The sequence below is a fragment of the Lolium perenne genome, chromosome 5, assembly GCF_019359855.2.
Source record: "Lolium perenne isolate Kyuss_39 chromosome 5, Kyuss_2.0, whole genome shotgun sequence".
Taxonomy (NCBI): Eukaryota; Viridiplantae; Streptophyta; class Magnoliopsida; order Poales; family Poaceae; genus Lolium; species Lolium perenne.
In genome coordinates, this window is record NC_067248.2 from 31,244,887 (window position 1) to 31,250,886 (window position 6,000).

The following is a 6,000-nucleotide window of genomic DNA, read 5'->3' on the forward strand; positions in this document are numbered from 1 at the left end:
CAATGAAGCTCCCTTGTCAAATATACTAAACAATCCAGAAGCTACGGGTCGTGTCTCCCTTTGGGGAATAGAACTTTCCCCTCGGGACATCACGTATGAAAAAAGAAAAGCAATCAAGTCGCAAGTTCTGCCGGACTTCATCGCAGAGTGGATGGAGTTGCAAAACACAGGACCTCCAGACTTGTCGAGAACCTGGACCATGAACTTTGATGGGTCCAAAAGACTAGAAGGGGCTGGCGCAGGAGTAGTACTCATATCACCTGAAGGCGACAAGTTGAAGTACATCCTTCGGATGACGTTCCCTAACGCATCTAACAATGAAGCAGAATATGAGGCTCTCATACACGGGATGAAGATGGCGAAAGCTTGCGGTGCAACTCGACTAAAAATCTTTGGCGACTCACAATTAGTGGCTCAGCAAGTTATGAACCAATGTGACGCAGTCAATGATAGCATGATGGCATACAAGGGGGTGTACAACGAGCTCGAGAAGTTGTTCGATGGATGCGAAGTAAATCATATTAGTAGATTGAGCAACGACGAAGCCGACGTTCTTGCAAACATCGGGTCGCAATGCCTTGCAGTCCCGCAGTGTATTACGGGAAGAGATAACAGAGAGATCCACCAAATCGACAAAATCAAAAAAGAAGGAGAAGAAACCCTCGGGGGCTACCAAGGAAAAGCAAGAGGAAGAAGAAGAAGATCAGGACCTGGTCATGGTGATACAGATACCATGGATGCAGACGTACATATCGTACATCCTCAGGAAAGAAATACCCGATGATCCAGTTGAGGCAAGGCGAGTAATTCGACGCTCCAAAGCTTTCACGGTGGTCAAAGGAGAATTGTACAAGCGAAGTATTTCAGGCGTCCTGCAAAGATGCGTCACACCCGAAGAAGGAAGAATAATTTTGAAGGATGTACACGAAGGAATATGTGGCCACCACGCAAGTAGTCGAGCTATTGCAGCCAAGGTTTTTCGGGCAGGATTCTATTGGTTGACAGCAATCGAGGACTGATACGTCCAATTTGCATCACTATTTTATATCATAATTTGCTGTTATTCATTGATATATTTCATATTGGGACACAATACTTATGTTATTTCATCTATTTTGCATGTTTCATCATTATTGGGAGATCAAGCACCGGAGCCAGGATTCTGCTGGAAAAAGCACCGTCAGAACGCAATATTTCGGAAGATCAACTGTGGGAGGAAATTATACCAAAAATCCTATTTTTCAAGATGACGAAGGAAGCCAGAAGGAGGAGCCAGGAGGAGCTAGGGTGGGCCCACACCCTAGGGCGGCGCGGCCCAGGCCCTGGCCGCGCCGCCATGTGGTGTGGAGGGCCCACGGCCCCTTTCGCCTTCTTTTCTTCGCCAAACCCTTCGTCCCGAAGACCTAAGCCACAGAGGGTACCTCGCGAAGAGTTACAGCCGCCTCTGCGGGGCGGAGAACACCAGAGAGAAAAGAGCTCTCCGGCGGGCAGGAATCCGCCGGGGAAATTCCCTCCGGGAGGGGGAAATCGACGCCATCGTCACCGTCATCGAGCTGGACATCATCACCATCACCATCATCATCATCTCCACCATCATCACCGCCATCTCCTCCGCAGCACCTCGTCACCGCTGTAGCAATTTGGGTTTGATCTTGATTGTTTGATAGGGGAAACTCTCCCGGTATCGATCTCTACTTGTTGTTGATGCTATTGAGTGAAACCATTGAACCAAGTTTATGTTCAGATTGTTATTCATCATCATATCACCTCTGATCATGTTCCGTATGATGTCTCGTGAGTAGTTCGTTTAGTTCTTGAGGACATGGGTGAAGTCTAAATGTTAGTAGTGAACTATGGTTGAGTAATATTCAATGGTGTGATATTTAAGTTGTGGTGTTATTCTTCTAGTGGTGTCATGTGAACGTCGACTACATGACACTTCACCATTTATGGGCCTAGGGGAATGCATCTTGTATTCGTTTGCTAATTGCGGGGTTGCCGGAGTGACAGAAACCTAAACCCCGTTGGTATATCGATGCGGGAGGGATCGCGAGGATCTCGTAGTTTAAGGCTGTGGTTAGATTTAATTCTTAATTACTTTCTTGTAGTTGCGGATGCTTGCAAGGGGTATAATCACAAGTATGTATTAGTCCTAGGAAGGGCGGTACATTAGCATAGGTTCACCCACACAACACTTATCATAACAATGAAGATTATTTAGCCGTATGTAGCGAAAGCACTAGACTAAAATCCCGTGTGTCCTCGAGAACGTTTGGTCATTATAAGTAAACAAACCGGCTTGTCCTTTGTGCTAAAAAGGATTGGGCCACTCGCTGCAATTATTACTCTCGCACTTTACATACTCGTACTTTATTCAACTATTACATCAAAACCCCCTGAATACTTGTCTGTGAGCATTTACGGTGAATCCTTCATCGAAACTGCTTGTCAACACCTTCGCTCCTCGTTGGGATCGACATTCTTACTTATCGAAGATACTACGATACACCCCTATACTTGTGGGTCATCAAGACTATTTTCTCGGCGCCGTTGCCGGGGAGTGAAGCGCTATTGGTAAGTGGAATTGGTAAGGAAAACCTTTCTTGTTGTGCTGATTTTATTTCTGCCTTTCGCTATAAGTCATTATGGAGAGATCTTCTCTTCAATTTCTATTTGGGAAATCTACTACTACTGCAACGGTAGTGGATGAAGCGCCAGGTGAGGAAGTGATACCATATAAGATACCTACGAAAATTATTGAACGTGTTATGGATAACCGCTATGAAGGGGATGGAACCTGTCCATCCCGGTGATCATTTACTGTTTTTGCATGAATTATGCGGGTTATTCAAATGTGCAGGTATTGCTATGGATGAAGTGAGGAAGAAACTATTCTATTTATCGCTGTCTGGTAAAGCGGCGCATTGGTATAAATTCCTGGATACTGGGGATTCTCTTGAATGGAAGGTTATTGTGCCCCGGTTTTATTCTAAGTTCTATCCTCCATGTGACATTCATACGGTTCGGCATCGCATATATAATTTTTGGCCTCATGATGGAGAGAGTATTGCCCAAGCTTGGGGAGATTGAAGTCTTTAATGCTCAAATGCCCCATTCATGAGCTTCCAGGTAATGTTATTATTGATAATTTCTATGCAAGACTTTCTTTTCAAGACAAGACCTTGTTGGATACTTCTTGTTCTGGATCATTTACACGCAACAAAGAAGAGTTTAAAAGGGACCTTCTTGATCGGATCCAAGAAAATACTGAAGGTTGGGAGAACGACAAGGATAGAGAATCAGGTATAATTTATGATTATAAATGCATTGAAACTTTTATGGATACCGATAAATTTCGTAATCTGAGTGCTACATATGGTCTTGATTCTCAAGTTGTCAGTAAATCTTTATAAAGCTTTTGCCTCTCATTATGAATTGCCAAAGAAGAATTTTGATAAGTATCATGAACCGTATAAAGATAAAATTGATTCATCTATTAATAAATGCGTTGTAGTTGAAAGCTGATCATGTTATTCCTGAAGCTTACATTGAAAAAACTCCTTTTCTGCTAAAATGAAAGAGTACTCTGTTATAAATAGTGCGGTTCATAAAAGTGAAAAGAAACTCAGAGAGCCCGAAGAACAAATAAAAGTTGAACCTGCTGTTGCAATAATTAAAGATCTTGTGACTGAAAATGTGGAGGATGGTCATATTATTTTCTGTGAAGATGCTTCTAATATTGTTTCACATCCTAATAAACCCAAACAAGCTAGTGTTCCTATGCTATCTGTTAGAATTGGTGATCATTGCTATTATGGATTATGTGATATTGGTGCAAGTGTTAGTGCTATTCCGTATGAGCTTTACACGGAGATTATGCACGAAATTGATTCTTGTGAACTTGAAGATATTGATGTGGTTATTCAGCTGGCTAATAGAGAAACTATTTCTCCAATTGGTATTGTTCGAGATGTGGAAGTTTTATGCGGTAAGATTAAATATCCTGCTGACTTTTGGTACTTGGTTCTCATTGCTAGTGATTATTGTCCTATTATTTTCGGTAGACCTTTTCTAAATACTTGTGGAGCTATTATAGATTGCAAGAAAAGAAAATTTTGACTAAATTTGCTGGTGAATCTTATGAGTTTAACTTCTCTAAATTTACTAAAACTCCTTATAAAGCTGACTTGCCTAGTAATGATTTTAAAATGGAGCAATGTGCATCTATTGTTCTTGTTCCTAATAATCCTTTGCAGCAACATTTGGAGGATAAGCGAGAGTGAAGTTTTTAGGAAAGAAAGAGATGAGCTTGAGGAAATTTTTCTTCGCCAACCTATTCTCAAGCATGATTTACCGGTGGAAGATTTGGGTACAACACCGCCACCAAAGGAAGATCCTGTTTTTGATTTAAAGCCTTTACCTGATAATCTTAAATATGCTCATATTGATGATAAGAAAATATATCCTGTTATTATTAGTTCTAAGCTTTCAGAGATTGAGGAAGAAAGGTTATTGGAAATATTGAAGAAGCACCGAGGCGCTATTGGCTACACTCTTGATGATTTGAAAGGGATTTCTCCTTCTATTTGCCAACATGCTATTAATATGGAAGATGATGCAAAACCTGTTGTTGAACATCAGCGTCGTCTAATTCCTAAGATGAAGGAAGTGGTAAGGAATGAGGTATTACGACTTCTTGAAGCTGGTATTATATATCCTATTGCTGATAGTAGATGGGTTAGTCCTGTGCATTGCGTTCCCAAGAAAAGAGGAATGACTGTTGTGCCTAATGATAATGATGAGCTTATCCCTCAAAGAGTAGTTGTAGGGTATAGAATGTGCATTGATTTTCGAAAAGTTAATAAAGTTACTAAGAAAGATCATTACCCTTTACCATTTATTGATCAAATGCTAGAAAGATTGTCTAAAAATACTCATTTTTGCTTTCTTGATGGTTATTCTGGATTTTCACAAATTGCTGTTAAAGCTAAAGATCAAGAGAAAACCACCTTTACTGTCCCTATGGAACTTATGCTTATAGACGTATGCCTTTTGGTTTATGTAATGCTCCTGCTACTTTTCAAAGATGCATGTCTGCTATTTTTCATGGTTTTTGTGAAAGTATTGTAGAGGTATTCATGGATGATTTTTCCGTTTATGGGAATTCTTTTGATAGCTGCTTGCGAAACCTTGATAAAGTTTTGCGAGAGATGTGAAGAAACTAACCTTGTTCTTAATTGGGAGAAATGCCACTTTATGGTTAATGAAGGAATTGTATTGGGACATAAAATTTCTGAGAGAGGTATTGAAGTTGATAGAGCTAAAGTTGAAGCAATTGAGAAGATGCCCTATCCGAGGGACGTTAAAGGTATTCGTAGTGTTCTTGGTCATGCTGGGTTTTATAGGAGATTTATTAAAGATTTCTCCAAGATTTCAAAGCCTCTTACTAATCTTCTTCAAAAAGATGTACCATTTGTTTTTGATGATGATTGTAAGGAAGCTTTTGAAACTCTTAAGAAAGCCTTAACAACTGCTCCTATAGTTGAACCTCCTGATTGGAATTTACCCTTTGAAATTATGTGTGATACTAGTGATTTTATTGTAGGCGCTGTTCTTGGACAAATGAGTAGATAAAAAACTGAATGTTATTCATTATGCTAGTAAAACTCTTGATGCTGCTCAAAGAAATTATGCTACAACTGAAAAGGAATTATTAGCTGTAGTTTTTGCTTGTGATAAATTTAGATCTTATATTGTTGATTCAAAAGTTACTATTCATACTGATCATGCTGCAATTAGATACCTAATGACAAAGAAAGATGCTAAGCCTAGGCTTATTAGATGGGTACTTCTTTTGCAAGAATTTGATTTACATATTGTAGATAGGAAAGGTGCTGATAATCCTGTTTGATAATTTGTCTAGATTGGAAAATATTGCTTATGATCCTGTTCTGTTAATGATAGTTTTCCAAATGAACAATTGGCTGTAATAAAGGTGAG